Genomic DNA, 22,443 nt, shown 5'->3' with positions numbered 1-22,443 from the left:
GCCAGCGGGCTTCTCCTGGACCCTCCTGACAGCGGCTCGCAGCCCCTCCCTCTGCCCCTGCTGGCTCTCCAGCCTAAGCAGAGGGCCTGCTGGGATTCCAATCCCATCGCGTCATCCTGCCTCCCCTGTCTGCTTTAGTCCTCAGAGGCGGATGGATACCGCCCCGCACCCCGGGCCCTGCCCGCCCCGCACCCCGGGCCCTGCCCGCCCCACCTTGCTGTGCCCGTCCACCTGCTCGCTCCTCCGTCCTCACCTGACTTCGAACCTCCAGGTCCAGAGAAAAGTGTGCTCATGGTCCATGGCGAGGAGAGAAAGCAGCTTAGAGGATTGTGACCTCATTTTTTTAAAATGAAGAAGAACAGCATTGAATAGAAATGCAAAACTTTTGTTGTATATGTGGATGGAGGGGTGGGGTGGGGTCCATGTGCTCTGTGTGTCTGCCGACGGGTATGTGTGAAGGGGATGCATGAGTCTGTGATGGAGCTGTTTCTGTGACTGTGTGTGGTGTCTGCATGTGTGTCTGTTCGTGTTGTTACCGAACCAAACTTGGGTCTGCTCGCCCAGTTGCAGCAAAGCCAACTGACTGACACTGGGCTGTGGTGAAGAACAGTGCGGCATTTATTATTGCAGGCGCCAAGCAAGGAGACCGGTCAGCTCATGTTCAAAAGACCCAAACTCACTGATGGCTTTCAGGGAAGGCAGCGTTAGGGGTGAGGGTTGCAGCTCATGGACTTTCTTCTGATTGGTTGGTGGTGAGGTAATCAGGAGTCAGTATCATCGACCTTCTGGTTCCAACCAGTCTGGGGTCTGCATGCTTGTGGTCAGCATGTGGTCACCATCCTCCTCCTGGGTGAGCGTCTTAGTTTCTGCAGAACAGCTCAGAGATCTGCGTCCGGTTGCTGTGTGTATCCCTTGAGGAGGAGCTAGGACTCTGCTTCATCTTTGACTATGGTTGAAGCTGTCATTGCTGCTCTGGATTGACTGCTTCTCCTTTGTTTCTGGTTCCCTTACTTCTCTAATTAGTAACTGCTTGAGTCTGCTCTTTGGAACTCGGGGGAGGCCTAGGAGACTAAAGCTTCTTTTACAAACAAGAAATGGGGGACACGGAGGCGCTTTTGTACCCAGGAGGGCCCTGCAGGGTCCTGCTCGGTTTCAGTGTGTCATGCCCCTGTGTGTGTGGTGTGTTCATGTGTGTGGTGGGCATGTCCTGGGTCCTGATGGTGTCCCTTCCTGTGCCTTGTGGCCCATCTGTCCACCTGTCCATGGGCTGTGGCCCTGCTCCAGGGTGAGGAAGCTGAAGGGCAGGGCTCTTCAACCTCTTCCCTCTCCCCTGCCCTCCCAAACCAACCCACTGGGCCTGACTGTGGGTTTGGGAAGGAGAGGCTGGACCAGGGCGGGCAGTGCTGTGTCCCTGCCCACACTGGGGCCTGGGATTTACCATCTCTCTCCTCTCTCAGGTTGGGAGCCCCACAGCAGGGGTGAGCCCACCTTTCTCGGCTTTGGGGGGAGGGCCAGCTTCAAGGGGCATTCTGTGTCATGAAAAGTGCTACAACAACAAAAAATACAAAAGTAAGACTTTTTACCGTGAAACACTTATGATTGCTGAACTTATAGCTGTGAAAGTACGTATCTTGTGCTCATTTTTTTCACTGAATGTCTTATTGCAGACTCACTGCTATGTGTCTCCACAGTTCCCACGGCTTTCTCATCTTTTTCTTATTAGAGTTTTATTTTTTCTTTTATATCCACAAGTAATAAGTGATCACTGTAGAAAAATACAAACCGTATGCACACACAAAGAAAAGAAGACCTCCAAGCACCACTAAGCACCACTGGGCTGTGTGTCTTCCTGCCCTCCTCCACAAGGACCCCACCCTCCAGAGGGGACAGACCCAAATCAACTCGCCCCAGAGAAGGACCCCAGCCGTGCCCAGTGCTGGGCAGGGTCCTCGGGGCACAATCTGGGCAGCAGGGGTGGCCCAGGCCTGTGGGTGCCCCACAAGGGGCTTGGGGGGTGGCGGCGACATCCAGGAGCAAAGGCCTGGGGGCAGAGCGCGTCCGGGGGAGGGCCAACCCAAGCGCAGTACAGTTCTGGGACACGTGGTGCGTCTGGTGAGGTGGCTGGAGCTTAGAGAGAAGTGCTGACCCGCCTGAACTCAGGTGCAGGCCTCTCTCCTCTGTGCCTCGTGCTGTTTCCCATCCCTCTCCACTGCAGGAGGTCTCGCGGCTCCTTCCGCAGGGAGAAATGACAAATGACGCAGAAGTAAATGACAGATGCCACAGAAGTGCTGTGCTCGTCCCAGCTCATCCTGGTGACACGCAGGGTTGGGGACTCCCAGACACTCGTCCAGCAGGGACCCGCAAGCCCAGGATGCTTGATTGACGTCGCCCACCCACAGAAGGCTGTGGGTTGGTTTGTGATTTAAATCGACACAGGGTTTTCCAAAACCACAGTGGACCTGCTGAAGTCTGGGGCCTGTGCAGCGGGCGCCCACCTGCTCCGTGGGCGCGTCCTGGGTGGGGACTGTGGGTTGGTGCAGGGAGAGAGGGGGTGTACAGGGAAGGGGCCGCGGGGCCAGGGGCACAGAGCAAGGCCAGGGACGAGGAAAGGGCAGGACCTCTGACCCCTGCCCAGGCTGTCCCGTCTCCTTGTGTCCAAAGAGATACCATGGGGCTTGCTGTGCTACAAAAGTAACTTTTCATCAGGAGAGGAAGAAAAGTTACGTGGTAGGCAGAGCCCGCTGTGAAAAACACAAAGCCTATCCAAAAAGTGTATCTAGTCACACGTCAGTTCTCAGGCCCTAATGGCTGGCCCACTGGATCTGAGACGCAGTTGTGGCCTGACAGTGAATGGACCGGCTGACCCTGGCCCTGGGCTCTGACCTCTGTTGGACTCTGCCCCCCCCACTTCCTCCATTGCCCAGTTTCTTCTCTCCGCCTCACTGGTCACTATGTGAGTGAGAGTGTATATTTATTGGTTTCCATGCTTGCTGCCCTCAAGGTCAGCCCCCTACCTTGTGCCCAGGCATCACACCTTTTGTGTTTGCACCTGCAGCTCCTGGGGTGACACCTGCCTCTGGTGGGTGTCGGATAATTACCTGCCAAATGAAAGATGGGAATTGCCACTGCCTTTTGCAGCCTGTGGATCTCAGCCCTTCCCCTCAGCTTCACCTGGACTTCAATCTCTGACTGGCGGAACCCTGGGCACCGGGCAGGGCAGCTGATGAAGCCGGTTTTCATGGGGGGATTTGTCAGAGCAGAATTTGGAAACAGCAAGTGAATGATGAGACAAACATGAAATAGACTACCACATCCCCATGAAAAATCTAATTAAATGAGAAATGTTTATGTGGAAAAGCCACGTCCCACGCCACGGATGCCACGTGGTGCCGTGATAGGAAACACGCATGTGAGGAGGTGACGAGCCAGCTGTGAGAAGTGACTGTCGAAGGTTCATAACACACATTTCTATTAATTTTGGACCGTGCCACTTCCTCATTTCACTGCTGCACGGAAATGCCTCAGCTCCTGTTGAGTCACGGGGGAAGGGGAGGGGTCCCCGAATTCTCAAGTGCATCATCTAATGGCCCAGGATGGTCTGTTTCTCGAGAACTGCCTCCTCTCCACTGAGGCTCATCAATACAAAGGAAACGCATGTTGCCAACTCCCTCAGATGGAAGGAAGGTGTCTGGGCGACTCTCCCGCCCCCCATTTCCTGCCCACATGGCAGCCTTCCAGCACAAACAGCACCCCCGGCCCCTTCCCTTCCCTGGGGCGTGACCACGACAAAGCCACTTCGTTCAGACAAGTTAATCGGAGGGTTGCTTTCCCCCCTCCACGTGAGCTAGGGTGACTGCTGAGTGCAAACCAACCCCCAACTAAACACCACACACACACAGCCTGGGTCTGCTCACATTCAGGATCAGCGTTAGAACATCTCCAGCTCTGACTCCGCCAGGGATTCGGCCTTTGCCCTCCCTGCACCCCCCCCTCAGTGTCCGCGGACCTCAGCCTGACCGCCTGGCCCTCAGAGCAGTCCCAGCCACCAGCGCGTCAGGCTGGCTGACTTCCCTGCCGAGCGCTTATCACTAATGTTCTTGTTCCTTTATTTGTTCACTTGTCCGTTTATTTGCTTGTGGTTTTCCCACTTCCTTCCAGTAGAATTCCGCCTCGCCCCCGGCCCCCATAAGGGATGGTGTCTTTGCTTTGTGCACCACAGACCAGAAGGAAGGAAGGAAGGGAGGGAGGGAGGGAGGAAGGAACACAGGTATATTTCAGCTGAGAAGGGCAGTTCCAAGTGCTCCTTCTCACGAGTGACACGAGAGCCCCAGGATGGAACCTCCAGGGTGGGACCGGTTTGTACCTAACACAGCCTCCAACCTCCTTCCCCCGCACAACCTGCTGGGGCACCCCTCCTCCACCTGCCCTCACCCCCAATCAGAGTGAGAGCCCATTGAATTGACTCGATTATAGCTCACTAAAAACCCCAAATGTTACAAATAAAGCTAAGGTCGCCCTGACCCGCCTCCGCACCTCAGCCTCCTGCCAAGTTAGTCCTTGTCACTATCTTTCTGCTGGCTTTTAAACATACATTGTATAGATATTTGTTACTTTAGAAATGTAGAAAGTTGTTTTGTGAAAATTTAAAAACATACATGGGATAATGCTCGTGGTTCTAAACCTTGCTTTAGGGACTTCCCTGGTGGCACAGTGGTTAAGAATCCGCCTGCCAATGCAGGGGACACGGGTTCGATCCCTGGTCCGGGAAGATCCCACGTGCCGCGGAGCAACTAAGCCCGTGTGCCACAACTACTGAGCCTGAGCTCTACAACCCGAGAGCCACAACTACTGAGCCCACGTGCCACAACTACTGAAGCCCGTGCACCCAGAGCCCGTGCCCCGCAGCAAGAGAAGCCACCGCAATGAGAAGCCCATGCACTGCAATGAAGAGTAGCCCCTGCTCACCACAACTAGAGAAAGCCCGTGCACAGCAACAAAGACCCAATGCAGCCAAAAATAAATTAATTAATTAAAAAATAAATAAACCTTGCTTCATTAACACAATAACTCTTGACACATCAGTATATACAAATTTATTTGTTTATTTATTTTTAAAATATTTATTTATTTGGCTGTGCTGGGTCTTAGTTGCAACATGCAGGATCTAGTTCCCTGAACGGGACCGAACCCGGGCCCCCTGCACTGGGAGTGCAGAGTCTTAACCACTGGACCACCAGGGAAATCCCCATATACAAGTTTATTTAAACGACTGCACACATATTCCATGGACATAGCATACTGAGTGATCCCACCTTAATGAGATTTAAGTTGTTTTCAATCATTTGCTTAAAATAACGTACTTCCTTGAAAAGAGATAGAAACAGTGAGACAGAATGAAACGAGTAATGCTGAAAACGGAAAGCACAGTAAACAGATGGAGAATGGTTTTGACAGGCTGACAGTAACCTCAACTTGGCCAAGGAAAGAATCCGTGAGTCTGAAAGTAGCTCTACAGAAGTTATCCCAACTGAAAAACAAAGAGAAAACAGAATGAAAAAAGAACAGAGCAATGCATCCAAGGGCTGTGGGACAATGGCAGTCTAATGTCCATAAAATTGGAATCAAATTTTATGGAGAAAGGAGACAGTGGGAGGAATAGAGGAAATATCTGGAGGAAAATGGCTGAATGTTTTCCAAGGGTAACAACAGACCCCAAACCATAGATCAAAGAAGCCCAGAGCAGATGCATCAGGATAAATGCCCCCCCAAAGTCAAACAAACAAAAAAACCCCAAAAAACCCATATGCATAACATATTCAAGCTGCTGAGAAAAAAAAGACATAGAAAAAAATCTCTAAGGGAACCAGAGAAAAAAATAGATACATTACATGCAGAGAAATAAAGATAAGAGTTATAGCAGAATTCTCTTCAGAAACCATGCAAGCTAGATGACAGTGAAGGGATATCTTTATAACCCTGAAAGAAAAAAAAGTGTTAGGTCAGAATTCTGTACCAGTGAAAATACCTTTTAAAAATTAAGGATTAAAAAAAAAAAAAAAAGACCATCTCAGATAAACAAGAACTATGGGAATTTACTGCTGGCATTCCTGCTCTACAAGACATGATAAATGACGTTCCTCAATCAGAAAGAATATGGTATCAGTCTGCCAACTGGATCTTCACCAAAAAATGAAGGGTACCAAAAATGTAAGAAATGAAGATAAGATAAAGTTTTTTTCCCTTATTTTTAATTGCTATAAATTATAGCTGCCATCAAGAGGAAAAACAGTAACATTGTATTGCACTGATAGCATACATGAAAGTAAAATGTATGATAGTAACATCAGGAAGGGTGGGAGGGAGGAATTAGGAAAATATTGTATTTGAAATGTATGTGAAATGTCTAATGCTATTTGAAGGTAAACTCTGATTAATTTAAGATTTATATTGTAAACCCTAGGACAACCACTAAAGTTTTTTTAAAGAGGTAAAAGTAGTAAGTCAAGAGGACATAAAACAGAATGATAAAAAAAATGTTCAATTAACCAAAAGAAGGCAGAAAAAGAGTAAAAGAGAAACAAAAAAACAAGTAGAAGACAGCTAGCAAAATTACAATTTTAATCAAATCATCAATGATCACATTAAAAGTGAACGGTCTAAACGTACCAGGTAAAAGGTAGAGATGGTCAGATGGGATTAAAAAAAAAAGTATGTCATGTCTACAAGAAATCCATGTTAAATATAAAGACACATGTAAGTTTCAGGTATAAGGATGAAAAATATACGCCAATCACTAGCCAAAATAAAGTCAGAGTAGCTATCTTGACATCAATGGACTTTAGAAGAAGGAATATTATCACAGATAAAGCAGGATATTCAGTAATGGTGAAGGAGTCAGGTCTCTAAGAGGACATCACAGTCATAGATGAGTGTGTACCTGAACAGCAGGCTTCAAATATATGAAGCAAAACCTGATAGCACTGGAAGGAGAAATAAAGTCCCAACTGTAGTTACGTCAACACGCTACTCTCAGTGGTTGTTAGAACAAGTAGACAGAAAAGTCACTAAAGGCACAGAAGACGTGAACAATGCTGTCACCTACCTAGACTTCACTGATATTTATTGAACCCTCCACCCAGCAGTACTTTTTGAGAAGAAGAATATAGGCAAGGGGAGCGAGGGCCGACAGAGAGAGATGGCTACGGAGCGGGGGGAGCATGGGAGATGCCCCACATCGTCGTTGTTGGGGAGATTCGCGCTGAGGCCCAAGGAGATGCCCACACCCCTATTGGAAGGGCCAGGATTTAAAGACAACTGGGCCATGTGTCACCAAGGGTGTGGAGGCACCGGAACTCTTGCCACTAATCTTGGGTATAAAGTGGAACAAACACTTTGGAAACCAGTTTGGCAGATTCCTAAAAAGTTAAACATGCACCTACCTATGATCCAACCACGCACTCCTCGGTTTCTGTCCACACAGAGACCCTACCCAAAAGTGCGCAATAGCCCCAATGTGGAAACAAGCAAGTGTCCACCAGGAGGTGAGCAGATAAACAGGCTGCGGAACTTCTCTGCAGAGGAGCGCCATTCAGCAATAAAATGGAATTAGTTACTGATCTGCACTAAAAGCAGTAAACGTCAAAATATCGTGCCAAGTGAAAGAAGCCAGACAGAATGTACATACGATGACTCCGTCCTTGTGAGGTCCTGGGAGCACCAGAGGGGGACCAGTGCCCAGGCTGGGCTGGGCGGGTACAGGGAGCACAGATGACAGATGGCCAGGACACTCTGCGAATCACACACTGATGTATTTGTTCACCATGTGGATGGTGCTGACGGGTTCCCAGGTGTACACAGATGCCACCCACATCAAATGCACACTGTATCTCCAGCTTATCGTATGTCAATTACATGTCAATAAAGCTATGAAAAACACTTCACTAGAGACAGGTGCACCCTGGTTGGGAGCACACGGTAAATAGCCGTTAGCTGAGCTATAACTAAACGCCACCCTGTGTCATTGATGGTGGTGGTCAAAATTAGTAAACTTTATTTAAGCTTCAAAAAGTAAAATAACAGGTAAAAGGCAACCTTAGCTTTGCTCCTACTGAGGCTCAGGTGGAAGGACCCTGAGCAGGAATCACCCCTAAGAACTTCAAGTCGCCCCCCCCCCCGCACCCGTCAAGCCGCAGGCCAGGAGGGGACACCGGGGTGGGGTAGGAGGGAGCCGCCCACGGCTGGGCCAAGGGCTCTGACATGGCACATGTGGGACCACAACAGAAAGCCCATCGGAAATGGACCCAGAACTTCACGGGGAACTTTGTCGCAAAGGGCTTTGTGATACCTGTGACGTTTGGGCCTGGCACAGAGCTTCTTCTAGAACCCGTGGAATTCCCTGAGTGGGGTAGAGAGGGGTCTTTTGCTCTTCATAACAAGCCCTTTCATCCACACACCTGAGCTCATGCTAATGAGGTGACCCTGGGAGGATGGGGCTGTCGCCAGAGGAACCAGCCACAGGATTAGAGGTCGGACCTTTCAGCCCAGGGAAGGGAGAGGGGCTGGAGACTGTATTAGTCAGCAATGGCCAATGCTTTAATCAGCCGTGCCTGCGTGCTGGAACTTCCATAAAAGCCCTACACGAAAGGGTTCAGAGCTCGGAGAGCTCCTGGCTTGGAGAACACACCCACCTGCCAGCACCCCCCACGCCCTGGGGACAGAGCTCGTGTGCTCGGGACCCTGCTGGACCTCGCCCTATGACCCCGTCATCTGCTGTTCATTTACACCCGTTATAATAAACCAGTTATAGCAAATAAAGTGCTTTCCTGGGTTCTGTGAGCCGCTCTAGCAAATCATTGAAACCGAAGAGGGGTTCGTGGGAACCTCTGCTTTGTCGCCAAGTTGGACAGAGGTGTGGGCGTCCAGGGACCCCATCCTGGCAACTGGTGTCTGGGGGGGGCAGTCCTGCGGGACTGAGCCCTCACCCCGTGGGGTCTGCACTCCCTCTGGGTGGTTAGTGTCAGCGTTGCCTGGTGGGGGAACCCACATGTTTGGTGTCAGAATTGCTGTGCATAGAGGAATGGTTTTCCTTCAATGCCTTGCCAGGGGGTGGGAGGACCGCGGAGGCCGCCCTTGCCCCGGCCAGCGGCTGCTGTGTCTGCCCACCCTCAAATCCACCTCACTGTCATCGGCTGATGGCTGGGCTGGTAGGCGAGAAGACTTGGGGGAGGGTGGGGAGTATTTTGAGGTGGTGGGTGACCGGGTGGGGCTGGTAGGAGACTGTGTGGGGAGGGGGTTGCTCCCCTGAGCTGGGGCCGCAGGAAGGAAAGGGTGGGCTGTACTTTGGCAAAGGGGGGCTTAGCCTGGGGAGCCTGGGGCGTGGGCTGGAGACTGCGGGTAACGTGGGCTGGAAGGGGAGGAGCTTGGAGAGGCTGGGAGTGGCTGGGAGGTTGGGCTGTCAGTAGGGCCGGTCAGCGTGTGGTTAGGACGAGTCGAGCAGCTGAGAGACCCGGGGCTACACGGGGAGGTTGGTGCATAGGATGGAGAATAGGGAGCAGGAGGGCAGGTGGGGAAAAGGAGGGACCCTGGGGCGTAGAGACCCCAGGGCAGCAGGGTTTGTGGGCACGTGTTGGTGAGGGGCTGGGGGATGTGGTACCACCTGGTAAGGGGCTATATGGGCTCAGGGGCAGCGGGCCCAGGGAACCTGTGGGAGGCCCGGCCTGAAAGCGACTGGGCTGAAGCCGCTGGTTCTGAAGCGGCACCAGGAGGGAAGCCAGCTGCTCCTGGGTCCTCCCTTCCTGACACTGAGCACGAGGTGCCGCGGCTGGCCTGCACCGGCTTCCAGGCGTCGCGGCAGGAGGAGCCGAGGAGCATGCCGGTGGGTCCAGCAGCCGCCCGCCGGCACGTGGCTGGGGTCCCCATGCCACGCTGGCCCATCTGTGCCACGGGCAGGAGGTCAGTGCAGCCAGCGCCGGGGAGCCGGTGGCCAGCACGATGCACTCAGATGCCCTCCGGGGCTCACTCTCCCCAACTGGTGTCCCCCAGACTCCAGTTGCCAGGATGGGGTCCCTGGGTGCCCACACCTCTGTAAGCACAGCCACTGTCACCCCAAAGGGACATGTCCTGAGGGGTCCAGTGTCCTGGTGTCCTGAGGGGTCCAGTGTCCTGGAGTTGACTCCATGTCGGGTGACGACCATCGAGTGGCCAGCATAGGTCTTGGTGTCACACAAGAGAGCCGAGTGCCACTCACTGATGTGGGCACCGTCAGAGGGGCCGGGTGGGGGGCAGCTCCCACCCCATGGCTCTCCCTGTGGCCCCCGGGAGGAGCTGGGATGCTGGCCGCCGCCTCACCCCCACCCCAGAATTTCTGGCCTTCCAGAGCAATCGTGACCCACACTGGGACACTGATGACAGGACCATGGCCTGGGGGTGGCCCTGGCAGGGCTGGTTCCCTCTGAGGCTGTGAGGGAGAGTCCTTCCAGGCCTCCCTTCCGGGATCCTTGGAGTCCGTTGGCTTTAGAGCCATCACTCCAATCCCCACCTCTGTCTTTATGAGGTGTCTCCTCCCTGTGTGTCTCTCAGTGTCTCTTTCTCTCTTCGTACAAGGACACCTGTCATATTGGATTAGTGGCCTCACCACTCCAGTGTGACCTCATCTTAACTAATTATACCAGCAAAGACCCTACTTCACAGTAAGGCCGCGTACTGAGCTACTGGAAGGACATGAATTTTGTGGGGACACTATTCAACGCAATACACCAAGCACTGACGAGGCACAGCAGTATTGGGGCAAATAAGACTACTGTTTTCTAGAAGGTCACTTCGAGAATATGACAAATGAAATGTTTGATTTGCATCCGTATGTGGAAAAATAAAAAGCTCGTAGCAAATGAGTGGGCTTGGAACAAGTGGATTTTTCTTGCAGTTACAGGAACTCCTTTTTTAAAATCCTGTTCCTCGCAGGTAGCAGATGCTGTGATGCCCCTGTTTCCCCTGGAGGCTGAGCACAGGCCGCTAAAATGCAACGCCAGCACCTGTGTCTCTTGGCCTGAGGCTTCTTCTGGAAGTGCTGAGCAATTAGCACACCCTCATACCCACCCTACAAGCTGTTTAATAAATACAGCAGATCCCTTTCCCCTGGAAATTCATTAAAGAAGACATTCGTAAATGGAGAGAAATACCCTGTTCATGAATAGGAAGACCAAATCTTCATAAAGATGTCCAGTGTCTCTAAAGATGTTCAGGCTCAATGCAATGCAAATAAAGTGCCAGAGTTTTTGGAACTTCACAAATTGAATCAAGATTTGTATGAAAGAACCAATGTCCACGAATTGTTAAGTTATCTAGAAGAACCAGGTGGGGAATTTGCCCTGCTAGGTATCAAGATGTATTAAAAGATACAGTAATTAAGGCAGTGTAGTATCAGCAGAGGGATAGACAAAGAGATTAACCAAACAGGGTAGAAAGCCCCAAAGCCCACCCTCACAGATATGGAAACAAATGCAGTTAACGCACTTACAGCTCAGCGGGAAAGGATCGGCCTTACAAAGGGTGCAGGAATATTAGTACATACGTAGTTAAGAAGGAAACTGAATCCTGCTCTCAGAATGTGATTCAAAAATAGTAATAAATTCCAAATACATTAAAGGAATGCAAATGGAAAAGTATTTTAAACTGAATATATAGAAGAATATTTAATGAGCACAAGGGGAGGAAGGATTTCTTAAAACACAAAACATTCATCTATAAATAACAAGATTGATACATACGACTACATTAAAGAACTGTTCATAAAAAGACACAAGTATGAAAGTGAAAAGACAAGCTGAAAACTGAGATAAGACATTTGCCACAAAAGATTAGTATCCTGAATACATAAAAAACATCTACACATTTTAAAAGGAGAAAATCAAATAACATAAAAGAAACACAAAAACAAATGTCACAGAAAAGATGTAGGAATGGCTCATAAAGAAATGAAAAATTGCTCTTCCCCATTACTAAACAATGCAAATTAAACCTACTAAGAAATTCCACTGTGTACTCACCCCACGTTGGTAAGAATGGGGAGCGATTGGAACTCTCCTGCACTGCCGATGGGCGTGTGGGGTGGTACTGCTTTGGAAAACTATTTGACATCTCCCAGTAGAATTAAAGATACACTTGCCACATCATGCTGCAATGCCATTCTTAGACACGTAGTCTGGACCAGTGTTTTTCAAACTGTACACCCATTAGTGAGTGATGAAGTCAATTTCATAAGATGATGAAAGCAGAGATGATGATGATGGTGGTGGTGATGATGGTGATGGTGGTCATGGTGATGATGATGATGGTGGTGGTGATGATGGTGGTCATGATGATGGTGGTCATGGTGATGATGGTGATGATGCTGGTGATGATGGTAAGAACAACAACAGTAATAGAAAATAGGGCAGTAAATGTCAGCAAACATTGCACAGTCTAGGGTAACTATTCCTTCATAACCATTGGTTTCAGTCACGTGGGTGTGCCCTGTGTCACCATGAAAATATTGTGGTCAGAAAGTTTGGAATACACTGTCTAGAGAAACACTTTCACCTGGTACGTGTGTATTGGGTGACACGCACAAGAAGGCTTATAGGAGAAAAAACTGGAACCAACCAAAGTCCCCCGGCAGGGAGTACTCTGCAGACGTGCATGTGAACTCAGACAAGTGCTTGCTCTTGCTGAGACACGTCCCCACCCTCCCCTCTGCTCTGTACCTGAAAACCACGCTTCCCGGGCTCCCTTATCAAGGGGCTACAGTTGAGCTTCAGCCCATGGGAGGTGCTGGCTGAGATGGGAGGGTGGGAGGAGGGGAAAGCCAGGGCTTCTTCCATCTTTCTCGCTTCAAGGGGCCGGTAGGTGGGCAGTTGCAGCTCCTCCATGGTCAGGACCCCTGCCCAGCTGGCTCCCGTTCTGGTGACAACCCCCTCCCTTGCTCATCTCTGGCAGCCCGGAGTTGCCTGCTTGAGGTTTCAGCCCTCTGCCCTTCACATCCAGCTCCCCTCATTAAATTCTGCCAATAACCGAGTGGGGAAAGCGAGCAGACGACATGCAGTACGATTCTTTATAAAGCTCTGAAAGTGAAACCAAGTGATTTGCGAGTCTCCGTGCACACGGTGTTCATTATAAAGAGTGACGGGGAGAGGCTCGTGGGGGACGGGACTGTCCCTCTTCTCAAGGTGGGAGGGCAGCAGACACCTCTGGACCCCCCACATCCTGGGGCCTTGCCAGTTCAGGGCACCCCGTTGGGAATTCAAGAGCGGCACCTCACCTGCCCGAGGGCTTTCTCAGACGCACACAGCGAGTCAGGGTGCCGGCTCCCTCGCCATTGTGGGGCGCGTCCCTGAGTCTCGGGGTCCACAGGTGTCTCCAGGGCCCAGGCTGGCTTGGTCACCAGCCCTTCGATGGCTGCTTCCCTCCCGTCCTCCTGCCCCACTGCCCACCTGCCTGTGTCTCCTGGGGTCATCTCCTTGGCTGGAATCCTCATCTCAGAGTGGCTTCTGGAGCCACCGGAAGAGACAGTGGTGAATTTGGGTGCAATTTTTAAGTTATTATTCTTTAAACTCCATGTATGTATTATAAACATACTTTTGGGAGTATGATGTCTTTTACAACAAGAAAAGTAAATAAAAATGTGTAAGACCAGAATTACAAATGGGGATGAATTTTTGTGATACAACGTGGACTCTCCAGGAAAGTTCTTGGTTGGAGAGGGGCATCCCGACCAGTTCCCGTCCTGTGCCACCGGACCCGTGACGGGACACATGAGCACTCCTGAGTCATGCAGGGAGACCTGGGGGAGCTGGCCCAGGACGGAGCCCAGGAGGGGGTGGACCCAGAAGCCCCTGCCTGCCCCCGCCCTGCCCAGCCCCCTCTGTCCCCTCCCCCCGCATTGTCCCCCTTCCTCTGAGCTCACACCCACTTCCCCATCTGCTTCCCCTTTTCCTGTTTTCTGTGGGGCCCTTCTCTCTGCCTCAGCCTCCCTCTGGGTTTTCTGCGGATGAAGGAGGAGGAAAGGGCGGGTGCAGGGCCTGGCGGGCAGAGAGGACACCGATGGCCAGCTGTGCCCTCTTTCCAAGGCCTGCAGGATGCCAGGCTCGGCCCTTCCCTCTGGCCAACTTGGCTTTGGACTCCGCCTGTGCGGGAAGGAGGCTCTGGAGGGTCCCATTCTGCTCGCTCGCTGCAGGGCCCTTGTCTGCACCCTGACAAGCCTGTACAAAGACCCTGGAGAGACGCCCTCAGCTCGTCTTGATCTTATTTATGGCAAAAGGAAAAGGAAACCAGGCCGGGAAGCCAGCCAACCCTGAGTCACAGGCTGCGGGCTACAGAAATGCCGTGACAGGGAGCCGCCTGGGCCCCGGGCAGGTGTGAGCTCCTTCCTGGCTGTGCGGGCCCCACCTCTTGTGCTGGTGGCAGAGGTGCTGCGCCCCTTGAGGAGGCCTGGAGAGGAAGGCCCAGTGATGGTGAAGGTTCCCAGGGTGCCCAGTGGGGACAGGCCAGGGAGAACGCCCTCTGACCGCGCAGGTGGCACTGGAGGTGGAGAGATGGGTGCCCGGGATCCCCAAACACACGGTGGACCCCTTCCCTCAGGGACAGCTGGGCCTCAACCCTCCCACTCACCCAGCACCTCCAGGGGAACCACCGTCAGTTCACCTGCAAACGAGCACGCCCAACCCCCGAGCTCAGGGGATATCTGTGGCTAGCACTGCCCAGGGCCCCGTGGGGACAGGGGACATGGCCGTGGTGCTTGCCTGGGTTCTGGGGGCTGCGAGGGACCACGCCTGGTAATCAAATGGGCATGCGTGTGCACATGTGCATGTGTGTGCGTGTGTGGATATGTGAATGTTTTCTGGTTTTCTTATAGTAACTCCGAGCTCTACCACCCTTTTTATGGCATGAAGTCTTTCTTCTCACACCCAGAAACCCAACAGCCATGTAACCTGGTTTCTTTTCCATCCCTCCTCCCCCCTCCCTCCCTCCCTTCTTTCCTTTCCTTCTTTCTCTTTACTTCCTTCCTTCCTTCTTTCTTTATGTTGAGAGCACATTTTGTCAACATAAATTAAGAGTCATACAAATGTTCAGATTCTCTAACGCCGTGTCGTTCCTGGGCTGAATCGTGAGGAAGTGATTCAGGTGACTCTCAAGACACATTCAGAGAGAGGTTCAGAGGGACGTTATTTACCCCTACAAAATGCAATGCGAACGACCAACGATTGGAAATGATTTGGGTCAGTTAGGGCGCATCGATAATGGAACATGATGCAAGGTTGAAAATTACTGCAATAAAGTCTATAAAATATGTGGATCACACCTTACTATTAAATAAAAAAGAACAAAAAAGTGAGCCCACAGTATGTCTAGTACTATAGCAACATGTGGACACAGAAAAACTAGTGGAGGTCAGAGACAACCACACACGCACTGCGGGTGTGAGGCAGGGGGGATACCCCTATGCTCCCCTCCGTGCTCCCCTCCCCCACCTTCTCGCACGAAGGGGAGTGGAGATACACTTGAGAACTATAAATATTTATTGATTCCACTGTGTGTGCATCACTATGGTCCAGAGTAAAACAATGGAAAATGACACCCCGTCTTCAGGAACTTACAGTCGGTTAGAAGAGACTCATATGCAATTTCAAAAATGACAAGTGTCGTGACAAAGTCCTAATCAGGTAAGGTGACTATGGAATTCACTGTCTAAACCGAGACAGCTGGGAGAGTGAAGGGGTCACTATTAAAAGCTACACCAGAAAAATGCGCACGACCTGTCCCTGGAAATCCACACCGACGGGCAGCATCTCACATGATGGAAGCCCGGGAAGGCTCGACCCAAGAGGTCACGCTTGACCTGGGCTTGGAGAGCACACAGGTGGACGCCAGGTGGACGGGGTGAGGGAGGGGGAGAGGACCTTCCAGATGAAGAAGGGGGCCTCTGTGAAGCACAGAAGCAGGGACACCGGGACGGGATATTAAGCTCCATGGAGCTCAGGCCAGAGCTGATGTTAAATTCCCTGCACCTGATCGGTCCAGTGAACAGGCCCCGAGAGGGGAACGTCCGTGAGGAGGCATGATGTCCTGGTGTGCACGTGTGCTGAGTACGCCTTTTATTTTCTGTCAGATGCTTTGAAATCGGGGCTCTGCCGCCCATGGAGGGCCTGCCCCTCCCAGATTAGCTAATCCTAGAGACAGAAAACATTTCTTTCAAATGCAAAGGCACCAATCAGAGCCCACACCGCAACCCCCTCCTCTGCAGGGCCCTCTCACTCTGGGCCAGTGTCCACCTGCCCTAATCACCCAGGGCAGGTGCCAGATACCTGGGGACAGCCCCTGCGCCCAGCACCTGCTGGAATGATTCAGACCAGCCAATCCCAAGCCTGCTGACCCTGCCTCACCCGTCCTTCCCGTGGAAACCACCATCTAACACTTGCCCACATTTCCCTCTCACTCCCTCTGCTTCCTGACCGACCCTGGTGCTTCCCCATGTGGCACTGAGTGGTGTGACGTGTCTCCTGATTCTTGGGGTCTGTGTGTATAAACTTCTTCCTTCGTGACATCATTTCTGTGTCTGCATATTGTACCACATGGGATTAGAACAAGTCCCGATGCCCTTAAAACAGCACGTGTACTGGGTATCTGCCAGGGGCCTGGCTGGCCTGGGGTGAGGCAGTAGGTGGAGCCAAGCTGCAGACCAAGCAGAGCCTAGGTTTTTCGGGATTTCATGGCTCTGCTGAGAAGTTGGGGTTTTATCCTGACAGGGACCTGCTGAAGGACTTCAAACACCAGCCTGATTGGCATTGGCTGTTTTTACCTCTTCAGCCCTGACTTCCCTTCCCTTCCCTTCCCTTCAGCCGAGCCCTCCATCACTAGATGAGACGTGCACCCCAGGGCTCAGTACCTCTGCTGGGGACACTATCACTCTTCTCTCCCCTCTCCAGCCCGTGGACTGAACCCTGCCCTAAACCCCTCCTCCTGCCTGCCTGGGACCCTCTCCCAGGTCTCCAGAAACCTCCTCATAGGCAAGGGTGGACCACACTAAGATAAGAACTTCTCAGTTCAGATAAGAACCTTTCATTAGGTGCAGTCTGTGGGTGGGAAGTCCATTGGAGCCCGTCAGTTCACCATGGGTGGTCCCACAGGATGGCCACGGGGTGGTCCCTACCAGGGGCTGCGTCCTGGTTGTCAGAACCACCCAAGTGTTACTTCTACAAGTACAGATTCTAAGGCTCTTGCCAAGACCCTGTAACATGAGAATTTGCAGAGAGAGGCCTGGCTGGGTGTCCCATGGGGCCCTGAGTGGTTCTGATGAAGGGCAGCCTGGGGAACTGCTGCTGGGCAGGGTTCCAGCAGCAGAGTGCCCTGAGTGTCCGGCCTCCATGCCGAGGGTGCAGGATGGCAGGGAGGCGTGAATGCCACAGCCCGGGGGGAGTGTGCCTCCGGCTGGGCCACTGGGCTCAGGGTGTGGCAGGACTTCAGAGCCTTCTGCACCCCCTGCTCTTTGGGCAGACAGGGAACTTGTGAACCAGACATTAGGCAGCTGCCCCAAGCACTTCTGGTTTCTGGATACTGGACTTGAGAACCACTGCCAATGCCCCTGGGGGAAGGAAGTGAACCAGGACCCCAAAAAGCGGTGGGGGGGGGGTGGTTGGAAGGCACTTAAGCACCACCTACACCTGCCTTACCTTTGCACCAGACTCCTTCCTGCTTTCTGAGGAATGGGATGCTCCAACCTCACTTGTGCTCCCTTCACAAAGAAAACAACTGACATCAGCAGGCCCCCCTGTTCTGTGCTGCTTTATTGCTAGAAAGCTCCTTCTTGTATGAATTTTCAATCTGCCACCCTGTAACTTCTACCTCCTCTAACATTCAGTGTGACACCATCAAGGATTGAAAAGGAGGAAGTAAAGCTGTTGTTTTCAGGTGCTATGGTTGTGTATTTTAAAACCTGAGTCTACAAACATATTATTATAAATAGGAGAGCTTAGTGAAGTCACTATATAGAAGGTTAATGTACAAAAGTCAGCTGGATTTCTGTACATGAGTAGCAAACAATTCCCCAGAAAAGGAATAAATAGAAAACATATTTACAATAGAATCGCAGAATATCAAGTATTTAAGGATAAATCTAACAAAGTATAAGTCTTCTGCAGTAGAAATTATAAAATTTCATCAAGATAAAAATTTCAAAGTCATACATGGAATGGCATACCATATTCATGGATAGGGGCACCTGTTACAAAGATGACAATTCTCCCCAAATTGATGCATAAATTCAATGCATTTCCAATCAAAATTCCAACAGGGTATTTCATGGGACGTGCTGGGATCAGGCTAAAATGTACACAGACGAATAAAGGACCAGGAATATCCAGGGCATTTCTGAAAGGGAAGTGGGGATTTCCCCACCACATGTCAGGATCACCATGAAATTACAGTAATTGAGGTGATTCAAGGTTATTGTGAGGGTAGACAACTGGGCACCGGGATTGGATAGAGACCCCAGAAGCAGACATACATGTGAGTAGAAGAGAGAGCAAGGTGGGGAGGGGGAAGGAGATACCCTCAGTCAACAGAGCGAGAAAAAAAGGGCTACTCACATCAAAAAAGATATAACTAACTCCACATGGATTAAGGACGTAAATGTTAAAGACAAAGCAGTAAATTCTAAGTGGAAAACATGCATGACTCTCTTTTAGACATTGAGGTTGGAAAAGATTTCACAAGCATGGCACACAGGTTTGGACTATTGTACCAGTCAGTGCCCTGGCAAGAAACAGGGCACACTCAGAACAAATCATTTGTGGAGAATTTTAGGAAGAGATCATTGACAAGGATGTGGGCAGCGTGTAAGGAACCCAATGTAGGATGCAGGGCACAATGGGCGGTAACACCAGGGAAAGGGAGGGACTTTTCAGGAACCCAGAGGGAGCTGTGGGGAGCGGGTCCTGAAGAAGCCGTGGCCCCTGGTGGAGGGACTCGCTGACCTTCAGTGAGCTGTAGCGGGACCTGTGGAGTCCGTCCCTGACCTCACCCAGCTCCCAGTCTTGACTCCTGCTGGCGCCTCCCAGGGAGGAACCCACCAGAAGCCAAAGTGCAGCTGCCAGGGCGCAGGCCACCGTCACGCCTCACCTCAGGTGTGAGGGGCTGCAGAGGAGAGCAGCAGCCAGAAGTGACCCGCACACCTGGGAGGGAGCGGTCAGCTGGCCGCACTGGGTTACAGGAAGAACCGCTAGTAAAGACACCCCGGAGAAAGCTGAAAGAGGCTGTAACGGGAGAAGAGGCTGACAACACACACAACTGAATATGGGCGGGGTCATGGGGGCACGGTGACTGCCCAGGAACCAGGATCACAGTCACCCCAATAAAAAAGGGCAAACCCTGTTACCTCAGGTGGACACTTGTTCTGAGGCTTAAGGCAAATTAACACACGCCCACCCAGCCGCTGCCACGTGAGGACCACGTGAGGGAGAGTCTGGGGTCAAGGACCCCCACGAACCACCTCTGCACTGCAGCCTGGAGGTGGGTGGGCAGGGGTGGCTTCCCCATTGTTCTCACTTCCTGAGCGGTTCCCAGGCTAAGTGCCCCCTCTGTTCCCCACTGCTATAGGCAGGATTACAAGACCACGGCCTCTTCCTGTCCTGGAACAATCCTGCCTGTCAGCCTCTGCCCTGGGAAGGATCCCGAATGCCTCAGAGCTGGAGAAAGCCGTGACCTCAGCGGAGAAGATCTCTGGGGACAGGACGGATGCGCCCAGGCCCTGGATTCCTGCCTCCAACTCCAGCTTGGGATTCCCAACATAAGGGTCCCTGGGGGAAGCTCCTTTTAAGGACAGTGGTGCCATGGGGCCAGCTGGGCCATTCTTGGAGGAGGGGGGGGTGCTCTGATAAGGACAGGGCCGGCCCAGCTGGTCCAGGAGCGGGAAGCTGGGAGTCTGCACACGGCCCCGACTCCCCCTTCCCCAGGGACCAGGGACAGTGTTCGGAAGACACAGTGAGGCTAGAAGTGGGCAGAAGTGGTCACCAGCCCTGGCACTGCTCGTAGCCTGGACCCCGTCACCATCCTCAGGCGAGTCACATCAGCTCAGAGGCCTGAGGTTTTCAGGAAACATTCTGGATCCCCAGAGCCATGATTTGATGTGTAGACTCTTCCTTCTGGCCCAGAAAGAGGGGTAAAGTGCTCATCTTTGATTTCTCTTCGAGCTCAGTTTGATTTGGTGAGCACAGCAGATCTTTATTCCAGAGGCTTCCGGCACAGAGGGGGAGTCTGCGTGTGCCCAGAGGTGCCCACCGGGGGGTGTCTGTGCCGCGATGAGCGCTGGCCCACACGCACTCACCCACACGTCCACACACACTCATCCCCCAAGGGCCCTGCCGGAGCTGCCTCCGTAGGACCTGCACCCTGAGCCCAGAAGGCCGGCCCCGGTCAGCCCTCTGGCTTCACACACCGTGGGGTTAAAGGTGAAACAGAACAGGAAATAGTTAACTCTGATGGAAGACTGAAAGCTGTGAGGTTTCAGAAGTCCTCGGTGGGGTCGATTCAGAGTTGGTAGCGTTGTGTTCTAGAAAGTGGCCTCAAACAGTGAATCAGCTGTCGCTGAACCTCAGCTCTGGGGGAAACAGTCACATTTTTATCAACCCGCCAACAGATGACCTACTTTCTGCCTGTCGCTATGGAAAGCCTCCTCATTAATGTACGGTTGGTGTGGTGACATGCACGCCGGCTGCAGGAAGCCTGTTCTAACACGGGTTTTCCCCGTGAGGTGCACCCTTGAGCCCAGAGTCCAGCGCTTCAGCCCTGCTCCAGGTCGGGAGGGGGGCGGATTGTTTAAGATGAAACCACCAGCGAATGCAGAAGGCGGGCACCACCTAGACCTTGAAGAGGACACCCCACAGTCGGGGCTGAACCGGGAAGGCAGAGCTGGCCGCTCCACCCCAGCTGGGAACGGGCGCTGGGACTCGAGCTGACCAGCGCTCCCTGCAACGACCGTGGCCAATGACCACGGAAGCACACAGTACCGATCTGTGGCTATAATAAGTCTCAGGGAGTAGGCGAATTTACAAGAGCAGAATTTGTGAACCATGGAACTGAGAGTATTTCCTTTGAAGGAAAACTTAGAGATTAGAAGCAGTATGGCAACAGCTTTATGGGAAGGCATGTTTCCCCTGCACTTACACCCATCAGAAACCCAGGCCTGGTGGGCCTGGCGGGCGGGGGGCAGCGGGCCCCACCCCAAGGTCTTCAGTGGCTGAGAGGCGCCGAGTTCTAAGAGCTCTAACTAAACAAAGGCTTCGGGGAGGTTCCCCAGGAAACAGGCTCTGGGGCTCCGTCCACCAGCAGGAGTCAGTGGGGGCCTGGACACAGCCGTGCAGGCAGACGGGGACGGGCCCGGCTGGGACACCCTTCTTGTGCAACTTATGAAGCGGGTTTCCCCCCGTGTGAAAGCCAGCGTGTGGTGCTGGGTTCAAACACCATCAGGCTCCGCATCAGCTGAGTATCTCTGGAAGGGGTGGGGGGTGGGTTTCAAAGGAACATAAAGGAAAGATTTGTCACGGATGAGTCATCTGCCGCAGTCCCCCGAGACGCTGATGCAAAAATAGTCGGGACTTTTTCAAGGTCACAGTGCTTCTCCAGGTCTATTTTAGGGCGAAGTGAGGTCTGAGATACACGAGCACATGGGACTCTGCAGAGGAGACCTGGGTGCTTCCCAGCTCTTCGCCTGGGCTGAGCTGATACTTAGATTTGGTTTCAGAACATCTTTTATCTGCACAGCACCTTATGGAGCTGCTGTGGGGAAACAGGATTGAAAGCTTGAAGGTTAAGGGCTTCCTGTAAAAGCACTTCCGGTAAAAGGACAGCCCAGGTGTGTCCCCCCACCTGGCACCACAGACCTGACGCAGCCGCAGCCGCAGCCACAGCTGTGAGCCCAGCAGGTGAGGGCCAGCTCAGGTGGCCGCCCCAGGCCGCCTGCCCACCTGCCTGGAAGCCCCGACTTGCTGGCTGGGGAATTCCTTCTGAAAGGACGCGCCTGACCCCACAGTGCCCGTTCCCAGGGACAACCTCACTGGTGCGTGCAGGGGGTGCTGCACCGGGCCGGATTCCTCCCATAGCTTAGGATCCCCAGGAGGGTGGGAGCCCAGAGCAGGGGCGGTGCTTGGAATCTGCCTCCTGGGACTAACGGCTCCTTGGAGGACACATCTGTGCATTTTAAACGTGCTCCTGTTCCCGGACCTTGGGCCCCTCCCCACATCAGGGTCAGCAGTCACGGGCCACAGCCATTGAGATGCAGAAATTGATAAAATCTGTGTAGGAAATAGTCTCTCAGCTTTTGTTTCCATTCTTTTAAAACAGAATTGTCCCGTTCCATGGAAAGAGAAAGCATAGTCCATGCAGAGACACATCTGTCTGCATGAGTCAGCAGGGATG

Source organism: Balaenoptera ricei, chromosome 4 (genome assembly GCF_028023285.1).
Source record: "Balaenoptera ricei isolate mBalRic1 chromosome 4, mBalRic1.hap2, whole genome shotgun sequence".
Classification (NCBI taxonomy): Eukaryota; Metazoa; Chordata; class Mammalia; order Artiodactyla; family Balaenopteridae; genus Balaenoptera; species Balaenoptera ricei.
This window is presented reverse-complemented; position numbering follows the sequence as displayed.